Raw genomic sequence first — 13416 nt, forward strand, 5'->3', positions numbered from 1 at the left:
ACAGCCCACCCAGCCAATGCCTAAAGCAACATTTAATTTAAATCTCTTGAAGTAGAAGTGGAATTCCATCAGTAAATTCCTCCGCTCTTGTCGTTCTAGAACTCCGACGGCTGCTACTCTGGCCTGGGCAGCGTTCTAGAACTCTGGCCTGGGCAGCGGTGTCAGTAGCAGGCTGTGGACCTGGGGAGATTCTTCATCAGGGAGTTCTACACCGTCTTTGACAGACAGAACAACATGGTGGGTCTGGCCCAGGCAGTGTAAGCAGAACCAGACACACCTCCACAGAGCTCAAATATCCCCTAACAATAAGTCCTCTAATAGAGAGTAGTATGTTTTATTTGATTCTAGAAACTATGGAGAAGATCAAAGATGAAAAGTTTTGTATAACTGCCTATGAATTAAATATATTTGAACATTGCAAAAACATTGTCTGTGTAATTGATTTTTTTTGGGTGTATGGGTGATCTATGTATCTGAGAGCTCATGTAGTGGGGTCACAGTACAGTCAAGCGACCATCTTTGCTTGCTGCCGTTAAGGGCAGAGGCAATAGAAATCACTTGTAGTCTTTTCTAACAGACCAGTTATTTTGTATCTGAACAGGCACCAACATTAGGCTGTATCTTTTGACTTTTCAAGCTCTTTCGTTGAGGTAGAACCGTCCTCTTAGAGGTGGAACCTTTCTGTAATGTAAGAAAAAACTGGGAAAAGCAGGGAAGTTGGACGGATGCCGGTGGTATTCCGCCCTGCAGCTGTGCTGCAACTGCTTACAGTTATTGCTGTAGAACTTGATACCTTTCAGAAGGACGCAACAAGGTGACCTGTGAGAGAAAATTATTGTATGTGGGGGACATTTTTCTACATTTAAGATTCAAACTTTGGATGTCTGGGGCAAAGCTATGGAAGCTGATTTCCTGTTTGTGACCACACAATGGAACCGGTTTCTCTGCTTGAAGCTTGACATTGGCTGGACGGCGGACACATTTGAATGATTACAAAGACCTGATTGCCCTCTTTTCTCCCGGAGTGGACTAGGCCATCTGGAGCAGTTTTGGGCTTTTGTGTTTCCCCAGACCCGGTGCTCTGGGACCAGACTGAACCAGTTTGTGGCTATTGTGTTCCTTTTTCACCTTTGTGTCCCTAGGAGAAAGTGGGGATCAGATTCCCCCCTAACCTTCATCCCCATCATCTTCATCCATGTACAAACTCACACCCCTTGCTCATGATTGGTCTAAACCTCACCCGAGGGCGGACCCCTTACCTGTGGAATGAATGAATGAATGAATGAATGAATGAATGAATGGACTTTATTGTCATTGCTACCGTACAGGTACCAAACAACGAAATTTAGGAGGGGTGGCTCCCCTGGTGTTAGGAAAGGGGAAAAAAACACTTTTAAAAAAAAATCACAAGAAGGGAAGGAGCTGGTTTACATAAATAAAGGCTATGTACACAATCCACTGTACTATACTGTACAGATAGACGACTAGGGTTGGAAACGACTAGGGTAGGAAACCTGATTGTATAAATACTGACATGTAATGAATGATCGTCACTTTTTGGGAGGAACTTTGAATCGTTCAGATGCGTCTGACGAACCTGCAAACTTCCTCCTTCTGCAGAAGAATATTAAATATCTTTTCTTATACATCTTGAAACGAAACAGGCTGCCATTATTGAATAATTTGCACTTACAGACCTCACTGACAACTTAATGTAAATTGAGTACGCCTACAGGTGAATGATTGTAGATAATCATGATGAGACTCGTCATGCCGAGGGCTCTTGTGTGCAGCGCTGGTTCAGCCCGTGGATCAGTATAAGGTGTTTATCTTCCTAGTTTAGACACTGTGTAACCTGGGTATCTTAATATAAGGTGTTTATCTTGCTAGTTTAGACACTGTGTAACCTGGGTATCTTAATATAAGGTGTTTATCTTGCTAGTTTAGACACCGTGTAACCTGGGTATCTTAATATAAGGTGTTTATCTTGCTAGTTTAGACACCGTGTAAACTGGGTATCTTAATATAAGGTGTTTATCTTGCTAGTTTAGACACCGTGTAACCTGGGTATCTTAATATAAGATGTTTATCTTGCTAGTTTAGACACTGTGTAACCTGGGTATCTTAATATAAGGTGTTTATCTTGCTAGTTTAGACACTGTGTAACCTGGGTATCTTAATATAAGGTGTTTATCTTGCTAGTTTAGACACTGTGTAACCTGTGTATCTTAATATCCCAAATCACTATCATTCTCGTATCTCCTGTAAGAGCTAATAGTTCCTCTGCTGTTTATGGTTCTCTCAAAGTAAACAAGCTTTTAGAGAAACAAGTTTAGTTGATGTCCGTAGACCCATGTCTACAGAACAAGCAAAGTCATAATTTGCCATCAATCCACACATAATACCCCAGAATGACAAAGTGAAAAAACATTTTTAGACATTTCAGGACATTTATTGATTTGCTCTGACAGTTATTTAAAATGCAAAAATTATCTAAACATTTTTAGGGTTAGTGTTAAGCCTAAGCCTAGTGTTAACCCTAAGCCTGCCAGCTTTGCTGTCCTTACTCTTTTCTCCATCTCTCCCTCCTCTTCTTTCCTGACTCTCTCTCTCTCCTCCTCTTCCCTGTTCATCACCTCCATCCTCTCTTTCACTTCATTCATCTCCTTTTCTTTATCCTCCAGGATTGTCTGACTCTCTCTCTTGACCTTTTCTAACTTCTTCAGCTCCATCTTGTTTCTCTTTACCTCCTCTTCTTTCCTGACTCTCTCTCTCTCCTCCTCTTCCCTGTTCATCACCTCCATCCTCTCTTTCACTTCATTCACCTCCTTTTCTTTATCCTCCAGGATTGTCTGACTCTCTCTCTTGACCTTTTCTAACTTCTTCAGCTCCATCTTGTTTCTCTTTACCTCCTCTTCTTTCCTGACTCTCTCTCTCTCCTCCTCTTCCCTTTTCATCACCTCCATCTTCTCTTTCACCTCCATTTTCATCTCTCTCTCCCTATCCTCAAACACTTTCTTCCTCCTCTCCAATTCATCTTGAAGATCCTGAACTATTTTCTTCTCCCTGTCCAGCTCTTCTCTGACCTCATCTACCCTCTGTCTCTCTTCCTTCAGCCTCTTCTCTGCATCGCTGTGTTGCTTCTCCTTCTCCTCCCCTTCTTTCTTTATCTTCTCCTTCTCTGTCTTCCAGACCTCTTGCTCTACCTTTCTAGCTTTTTCCACTCTGGCCATCTCTTTCATTTGCCCGTCCTGAGCTTGCTCCACCTCTTTCTCTCTCTTCTCCGCCTCCCTCTTCAAGATCTTTCGCTCTCCCTTTCCTTCTGCCACTCGGGCCTTCTCTGCCATGTACCTGGCCTGGGCTTCCTCCATCTCCCTCTTCCAGACCCCTTGTTCTTCCTTTCTTTCTTCTGCCACTCGGGCCTTCTCTGCCATGTAGAGCTCTTGCTCCGCCTTTCTTTGGTTTGCCTCCAACAGCAGGGCAACCTGGGCCTCTTTACACTCCTGTGGACATACAGTGAACACACTTAAGGTGCAATCTCAAATGTATTTGGCAAGAGGGGTCCCTTGTCTTTTCTGAGAATAAAACCAGTCAGTTGTCTCCCCTCATCTTTGTGTATTGTCTATTTTTAGCAATCCTAAATAGGGTGAGTGGGCAGTTATCAAATACAGTACCATAGTCCTTTGAAACTCCCCGATGGAGATAACAGAGCTATCACTCTGATAAACAATCCCCCCCTCCACATACCCCACTGAACTATTGCCCCCCCTCGCACACACACACACACACACTTGACTATGACTCTCAGTACCCCCCCCCCCACCTTAGGATACTATAGACAATGGAAAATGCCTACACTATGATGACAATGACAATACTTAATAATGGCTGCTCATCCCTGGTTAATGTGATCACTCTATAACCTTTGCACTACTGATGTACATTACTACCTTTGTACTACTGTATATTGCACATTGCACATGTCTCCTGACATGGGGTGGGTCTTACCTTCTCCACAGAAGCATATGAAGCCTGGGCTGCCATGTACCTGGCCTGGACTTCCTCCATCTCCCTCTTCCAGACCCCTTGTTCTTCCTTTCTTTCTTCTGCCACTCGGGCCATCTCTCTCGTGTGCCTGGCCTCTGCTTGCTCCCGTTCTTTCTCTTTCTCCTCCATCTCCCTCTTCCAAACGTCTTTCTCTGCCTTTTTTTCGTTTGCCACTTTGACCATCACTCTCATGTGGCAGGCCCACATCACTCTCATGTGGCAGGCCCGTCCGTCTGTGCTCTGTGGGACTGGGGTGTCCTTCTGCACTGCCTCATTCTGCCGCACCTCCTTCTGCAGCACCTCCTCCTTCTGCAGCACCTCCTTATGCACTGCCTCCTTCTGCAGCACCTCCTTCTGCAGCACCTCCTCCTTCTGCAGCACCTCCTTCTGCACTGCCTCCTTCTGCAGCACCTCCTTCTGCAGCACCTCCTCCTTCTGCAGCACCTCCTTATGCACTGCCTCCTTCTGCAGCACCTCCTTTTGCAGCACCTCCTTTTGCAGCACCTCCTTCTGCACCGCCTCTTTCTGCAGCCTCTTTTCCTCTAGCCTCTTCTCCTCTGCCAGGAGAGCTGTGGTGGTGCCGTCGTCTCCGATGAACTCGAAGAAGATGTTGACATCCTCCATCGCCAAACAACTCACCCGGTGCTCTTCTAGGCTGGATGCGTACTGGTCTGGGACACACTTCCCTACGGCGATGCCCACCAGAAAGGCGATGTTCCTGTAGGCACTGCCGTCACCTACTCCTCTCTTCAGCGCCTCCTTGCTGTAGGCCAGCTTCTTCAGCTTGGAAATGACATTCCTGACGACTTCCCACTTGTCATTGTCTCGGAGGAGGACATTCGCCAGTTCCTCCACCTCTGTCACCTGGACCCATGGCAAGAAGGTTGCCATCGCCTTCACGTCATTGGTCAGAACCCTGGCCCCTGACTTGCTGCCCCGGCCAACAAAGGCCTCCTGGTTGAGCAGCAGGCGTACTACATTAAAGAGCTGCCTGAGTGTGGCATCCAGGACTATGATCTGCCTGGGGATCTGCGGCAGACGAGAGCCCACCCTCTTCACCCTCATGTCCATGTCCTGCACCGCGTCCATGGCGATGAGCCTGGCTTCGGACGACTGCCCAGCAAAGCTCAACAGGTGGAAGGTTTCAGCTCCTGCTTTGAGCTTTAGGGCGATGGCACGGATCATATCTTGGGCCATGCTGTTGGTGATGGCAGAGAGATGATAATCCCCAGATCCCACTGGGAACCCAGACTGGGAGAAAAAAGAGGCAATTGCATTCTCCATCAGCCCACTGATGTCCCTGGCAGCAGCAGCCTCCCATGTCTTCTCCATGGTGGAGGTCTTCAGTTTGGCCTCTGACCTGTTCTCTGTTAAGGATTCAGGGTTAGGGTTAGGGTTAGGGTTAGGACACTTCTATAAAATAAAAATAAAATATCTATAATAAATAATATTTAATAATATAATATATGCATGTATGTTGTCATCTAAAATCCTAACTGCAGTAATGTGATGCCTTGTTCTGTGATGCCATTCTTAAGTGAAATAAGATTTGACAGTATGGGGCGGCTGTGGCTCAGGAAGTAGAGCCGGCGTCTAATGATCGCAAAGTTGCCGGTTCAGAGATTTAATCTCTGATTGGCCACGTGTCGAGGTGTCCTTGGGCAAGACACTGAACCCCAAATCGCTCCCAATGAGCGGGCCAGCGCCTTGCATGGTACCTTGCCGCCATTGGTGTGTGAATGTGTGTGTGAATGGGTGAATGAGAGGCCATTGTAAAGCATTTTGGAATATGGCACTGTATAAGTGCAGTCCATTTACAGTAGGCATGATGCTTCTGTATTACCTACCCAGGAAATGTTCATAGGCCATCTCTACGATCTTTGGGGAGAGATCTCCAACCATTTGAAATACCCTGGAGGGAGCGACCTCCTTCAGGAGTAAGCGAATCACAGGAAGGAGGATCTTCTTGACCGCCTTCTCCGCAGCTCGTCGGGTCTTGCACAGGAACAGGTCCATCCCCTCCATGGTTACCTTCATGTGACAGACAGAGAGTTGACTCAAGCGAGCACTTTGAGGTTTGTCTCCAGGAAATAGCAGTGTGTTGTGTTGTCATACCGTTCTGCCCATCAGCAGTGAGAGGCGGTGCTCATCCTGGATCTCCCTGCGGACTTCCTCCTCCATCTTCTCCATTCTGAGGAGCCTCTCGGCTCTCCAGAGCTGTGCACAACATTACACATTATTTCTTGCAGGAGAGTCAGGGCACTAATATGTTAATAAAATGAATTGACTGTCTGTTATTGCTGGGTATGTCAGTAAACATGTTCATGTGTTGTCCTAGTAGGCTACTTACAAGTTCAAGGAGATGGAGCTGTAAGTTGGGCTCTTTCTCAGCCATGTCATTATACCTTCATGTGAATAAAATAATGTATCAGACTGCTATCCATAGAATAACCTAACTATACAGTTTGATAATGTATCAGACTGCTATCCATAGAATATATCAACCTATCTATACAGTTTGACAAAATCTCTCACTCATCTTTGACTATGCAGAGGTGGATCTTAGACTTCATAGACATAGCCAGCAGGTTTATGGGAATTTTGTATTTGTACTTGAATTTTGTCATTGTATTTCTCTCCTGTGTTTAAGTTTTTGTTACCACTCCCTTGTATTATTCCCTGAAATAATAATACAAAATTGATCACAAAAAAAGAAATCACTCACTCATGAATCAGGAAGGGCCTGTCCGTGTACAGCCAGTTCCTCATGTCCTTAGCTGTTATATAGGAGGGGACCTCCACCGGACGTTTCAGCAACATGAACGCCTTCATGAGCTTTTTCTGCAAAAGAGGGAGACACACATTAAAGTTGTAACAGTTTATCTCCTGAGCATTTGTGCCTGACTATTGTTTCAACTTACCTCCCCGTGGAATAGGGCTTTATAATCATAACCACCCTCCATATTAACTGTGGTCATGGTAACATAAGGGAGGGAGAAACATGAAAAACCAACGAGTTAAAACAGCAAGTAACTATAAAATATAGACACATATAAAAAATATTATACTGAATTTCTGATACATTGGAGGAATAAATACCGAATGAAGAACAATCAATAATGGTTATTGATCGTGAATACTTGTGAATACTAATAAAACGCAGTGACAAACGGATTTCGCTAGAGAGTCGAGTATATTCTGCCAGGTCAAAACTTCTGTGACTGAACCATGTGCGGAATGTTAAAACATTGTTTGTGACTACATTATTATACGTTCTGAGTCAGAACTTCTGATACATTATTGCGTCGGGTCGCTGAGAGATGTGTTCTCATTGGAGGGTGACAGCGCCACTCAGTGGTAGAAGAATGTTACTGCACCGTAACTGGACTGAGATGCCATCTGTTTGAGGGGGATAATAATGACCATGACTCTTGAGAGTGGGCCTGTCGCCTAACGGTGTTCCAGGTAAAACACATCCAGACTGATGAGCTCATTAGAGCATCCATAAAAGTCCGGAAAATAAAATTTCAGAATAAAAGTCAGAAAAATTAAATTTCAGAATAAAAGTCAGAAAAAAAATGTTTCTGAATAAAAGTCAGAAAAATACAATTTCAGAATAAAAGTCAGAATAATTTAATTTCTGAATAAAAGTCAACATTTCAGAATAAAATACAGGAAAAGTTGCCTACAAGTTTGCTGATGAGGGCAAATGATAGCGATGAAAACAAATGGATTATTTCAGCTTTGCAAAATGTTCAGGCCCTGTATGTTTTCCTTGATACTGTTGCTCTACATGCTATTTGGTGTGACTAAGCTTGAGTTGTGGACTGTGGAGATTTTACAAAAGATGAAAAGTAATTTTCATGTTAAGATTATATTGAGTGATTAGAATGTTGAGTATTGACTACTGCAATTGTACCCTAGTTGATCGAGGCATACAGTTATTAATTTAATTTAAGTTATTAATTCCCACTCTGTATTATTTTATACAGAAGAGTGGAGCTTCCTCATGCTTTCTCTTATTCCCTCTCACTTTCTCTCTTTCTGAACTAGTTTTGACCCAGCCTCTGTGTACTGCTTTCTCACAGTCTTCAACCCCTTCATCATGGGAGGACTGATGATGTGGAAGGTACCCCCCCCCCCCCACACACACACACACACACACACACACCTATCAAACCACACACATATCCAACCACACTTACGCACACATCACATGAAAATAGGTTTAAAGAAAACAATGCTCTCCATCTTCAGTTGTGTCAGTGTGCGGCTAACCAATATGTATTTTTAAGGTTAGATTGGGGTAGGCCTACATACTGTGTTCTCATTATGGTAGGTATTGGAACCCAGTTACTTGTTGGTAGTGGTTCCAAAATGGCCTTAACTGACTTAATCGAAACATGTTGGAACTTTCGAACAAGCAGGGGGAAATATCAAATGTGTGACTGAAGATTCACAATGACAGCTCAATTTTGCAAAAGTTCATTAAGGCCTAGGAGTTTCCATTGTATCTTTGGTGGTAATGTATTGAAGACAGCTATGCAATGAGTCAAGTAACCTAATGTGCAATATTGTTAGTATTTAGGTGTATTAGTGTGTGTTTAGGTTGATGTGATGAATGTTGTTGAATGTGTTGTTTATTAAGCTACTTGTTGGATACTAAAAATGAAGAATATAGTTCTGAGTAGTTTAAGACTATTTATTGAAACAAAGTACAGGTACTGAGAGAGAGAGAGAGAGAGAGAGAGAGAGAGAGAGAGAGAGAGAGAGAGAGAGAGAGAGAGAGAGAGAGAGAGAGAGAGAGAGAGAGAGAGAAATACTTTTGTGCAATATGACAACCCTAGTTGACTATCTGTGCAGTATAGTACAGTGGATTGTGTACATAGCCTTTATTTATGTAAACCAGCTCCTTACCTTCTTGTGATTTTATTCTTTTTCTAAAAGTGTTTTTTTTTTTTCCTTTCCTAACACCAGGGGAGCCACCCCTCCTAAATTTCGTTGTTTGGTACCTGTACTGTAGCAATGACAATAAAGTCCATTCATTCATTCATTCATTCATTCATTCATTCATTCATTCATTAGGAAGGTGCAAAAAATATAGTTGTTGTTGTAGTAACTAATTAAAACTTATTAAAATTGAAATACAGAAATACATCATGTACTTAAGTATTCAGACCCTTTGCTCTGCCAATTTTAAAATGAGCTAAAATGCAAAAATGTTGTCCAAAAATCACTCAGTAAGTTGAATTGAGTCTGTCTTAATGCAAGGATAATAGTTAATGTAATTTTGGAATTAATATCTTAGGGTGTCTGATTTGTATAGGAATCAATTACACGCTGTAAGTGTACTAAGTAAGCAAGCTAGCAAACTATGATTGGAAATCAATATGCCTTTAATGAAATTAGTAATTCAATTGTAAATTAGCTATAGTGGTAGTAGGTTCTCCATTGTTGTGGATCATTTCCAGAACTGCCAGAATTGCCTTGAAATATCTGAAAGGGAAAAAATAGTCTTATCATTTGTGTAGATAAAATATTAATTACTTTGAGGTCATTTGAGAAGCCAATAGAATCATGTTAGCAGATAATGACGAGCCTACCTGTATTTTGTTTCCCGAAGGCCCTCTCCATGCTGTCGCTTACGAACACCAGATTAGCCGCCAAAGTTACTCTTCTTTTCTCTTCATACTCCTCCCTCTCTCTCTCCATTTCTGTCTTCATCGTCTTCACAGTATGTTCTGTAAACTGTCTCATCTCCCTCTCCTTCCTTTCTATCGTATTCTTCATAGTCTCACCCATCTCTTTTCTCACACGTTTAACCTCACCTTCTGTCTCTTTCAGGATTTTCTCCCTCTCTCTCTCGACCTCGACCCTCTTCGTCTCTTCCATCCTCTCTTTCCATTCTTTCACTTCCATTTCTTTCTCCTCTCTGTCCCTCTCTACCTCTTTTATCCTCTTCATCTCCTCCTTTCTCACCTTCTCTCTCTCTTCCTTCAGCCTCTCCTTAATTTTTTTAATTTTAATTTTGCCATTTAGCAGACGCTTTTATCCAAAGCGACTTACAATTACGAATTACAGGGACATTCCCCCTGGAGTAACTGAGGGCTAAGTGCCTTACTCAAGGGCACACTAGTAGTGGTGTGGCTTCAGGCGGGATTTGAACTCACAACCTTCCGATCACAAGTCCAACTCACTATCCACTAGACCACCACTACCCCTTTACCCCAATACAGACTACTCTATGGTTCTGTTCCAATCCAACATCAACACTCACTTTCCACCAATAACTAAGCAGTGTATAGGCCATGTAGTCTAAGTGGTACAGAACACAACACAGATATTGGGACACAGTATACCTTTCACCCAGGAGTATGCCCTGGTCCTTTCCCCTTGAGCATTTAAAAGCATTGGATTGGCAAAAAAATGATTTCAGAAAATAATAATGATTCATAATAAAAAAAAAATTTTTTAGGGGTGGTGAGATGAAATCGATGGGTATTGAAGCACACCTAAAAAGGGTCTAAAATTGCCCATGCATGCATTGCTGGTCAGAGTTTCCAACGTCCACATTGGACACCTGTCTATTCCTTTTACACCCACCAGGGGGAGTGAAACTCTTCAGAGTCAGTCAGTATCCTCATCAGAGGAGTTCAATCCATCCATGCATTACAGTACAATGAGCCTGTCTCTCCGATTTCTAACTCCACCAGCCTCGCCTGATCCTCACCTGCTACCATTGGACATCTCGTGGGCACAGTTGTAAATGCCCACCAATGCTTTCTTGTCATCAATGCGAGACAGCATGATAATGACTGATGTATACGTCACGATCAGGTCCAGGTAGTTTTTGGTGAAGTCAAAGTTCACAGCCTGTAAAGGGAATAAAACATGGTGAAGAATGAATAGAGAGTCAGGTCATTACCAACAACATCATCTGGTAAATGAAACCGTCATACTCAGTGGCATACATACTTACAATGTTAAAGAAGCACTGGCAGGCATCCATTGTGTTGAGCAATTCATAAACATGATCCTGTCAAATAGATAGTGAATAGTTAGAATAATATAAACCTTTCATATACTTGTTATAGTTGACCCCGTTGGACTTGCACCTTTTTGTTGTTGTTGTTGTTGTTGTTGTTGTTGTTGTTGTTGTTATTATTAATATTATTATTATGATATTCAACAGTATTTGAATGTATGATGTTTCATACGTATATAAGATGATATGATTCAGCGTCCTTGGGTTTGTGAAAGGCGCTATATAAATTAAAGTTATTATTATTATTATTATATAATAACACGGTATTATATAATAACACGGTACAACTAATCCTTATTGAGTTAGTTGCTATTTCTTAATGTTGCTGCAACGTTTCATGTGTTCCCTGCTGAGACCTTGATTATCTGGAAGGACTGTGCCTGAGGTTTAGCAGCTCAATGCAGTTTGTCTCGCCTGGAAATGTGCCATTTGTTTCAACTGGGGGAAAGAATCACTTTATATGTAAATTACATTTTAGAAAACTGAACGTCTGTGGTAATAGTAACAGTGTGTAGCAGATGTGGTTTGGAATCACGCTATGGTGATAATGGTAGCCCTGCTAGAGAAATGTAAACTGAGGAAGTATCGTCCTCAGACCGTGAGGATGTCTTCTGGGCCTAACGATAGACGCTTGTGTCTTCCACATCGTGAGCTTAGAATGATAAGGTTCTATTTCCGTTTAGGGCAGTTCAGAGATATTGAGCGTCAAATTGTTTACATTCCATTATGTTTTGTGAGATGGAACCTTTGTATTTTATTAATTACTAACAACAACAAAAATCAACATTTCAAAAATAACACCACACAGGCATTAATAAACACCTAATGGATCAGATTATGTAATAAACTCAAGTTTGACAAAAATGGAGATAGAACCATATAATTCTAACGTCACGACATGGTAGAGGCTGTGGTTGAACCCCGTCTGTCACATGACACAGAGAGAAGCTCAGTCTCACCCTGAACTCCATGACGTCCAGGAAGGAGTCGTAGTAACTGGACGTGGAGACCATCATCTCGGACTTCTGCCTCTGGATGGTGGTCAGATGTTGCTGCACACCGATAATGTACACCGGTTCACCAGGAGAGGAGAGGAGAGGGGAGGAGGGGAGAGGAGAGGAGAGGAGAGGGGAGGAGGGGAGGGGAGAGGAGAGGCGAGGAGGGGAGAGGAGAGGAGAGGAAAGGAGAGGGGAGGAGGGGAGAGGAGAGGAGAGGACAGGAGAGGAGAGGAGGGGAGAGGAGAGGAGAGGAGAGGATGGGGAGAGGAGAGGCGAGGAGAGGAGAGGAGAGGACAGGAGAGGAGAGGACAGGAGAGGACAGGAGAGGAGAGGAGAGGGGAGCAGCGCAGAGGAGAGGAGAGGAGAGGGGCGCAGAGCAAAGCAGAGTAGAGGAGAGAAGAGTAGAGGACCGGAGAGGAGAGGAGAGGGGATAAGAGATAAGAGAGGGGAGCAGGGGATAAGAGAGGAGAGGGGAGCAGTGCAGAGGAGAGGAGAGCGGAGCGGAGCGGAGCAGAGGAGAGGAGAGGAGAGGAGAGGAGAGCAGCGCAGAGGAGAGGAGAGGAGAGGGGAGCAGAGCAGAGCAGAGCAGAGTAGAGGAGAGGAGAGTAGAGGACAGGAGAGGAGAGAAGAGGGGAGCAGGGGATAAGAGAAGAGAGGAGAAGAGGAGCCTCAGTTTATTTCAAATCCGATTAGAGATCATTTCCAAATGATGATATGTGCCTGCTACTGTATGTGAAAATCAAATGCATCTGTTTACATCATTGTGCCTAAGGTCTGTTAAAGATCTTGGATCCAATCAGGTAGGACCTTCTCCCTCAACAGTGGTGACCAGTGTGAGGGGACGCCTGGAAGTGGGGCCAGTAGCTACTCACAGTATTTCCCCTGAAGTCGATGCTGGGGAACTTCTTGTTGATGTATTTGATAGCTTGCTCCATAGCCTTGTCTGCCAGGAACGATGGGCGGGATTTGGGGTCGGAGCAGATCTATAAGACAGAGGAGAAAGGGTATACGGAGATCTGGGGTCAGTTGCTCAAAGCTTTCTCGCGTACGTAGGACTTAATTTCTTTTGAAGATCCAGGCCCACTCCTGCCCTACACTAACAGACTTTTTAATTGAATACATTTCATTTGTTCACACACAGAAACATTGGCCTGCAAACACTGATCTTACGATGTTACTCTCTTGCGGCTTTCAGGTTTTGAAGAGAAATTAAGTCTTTTTTGGGAAACACAGGCCTGTCCATAAGTCGGCTATCTGCTGGTGTAACTGGATTTTATGGGGATGGTGTGTGGTATTGTGTTGTTGTTGAATTACAGGCCTTATGAG

This window comes from Nansenia antarctica, assembly GCF_963989245.1.
Source record: "Nansenia antarctica genome assembly, chromosome: 12".
NCBI lineage: Eukaryota > Metazoa > Chordata > Actinopteri > Argentiniformes > Microstomatidae > Nansenia > Nansenia antarctica.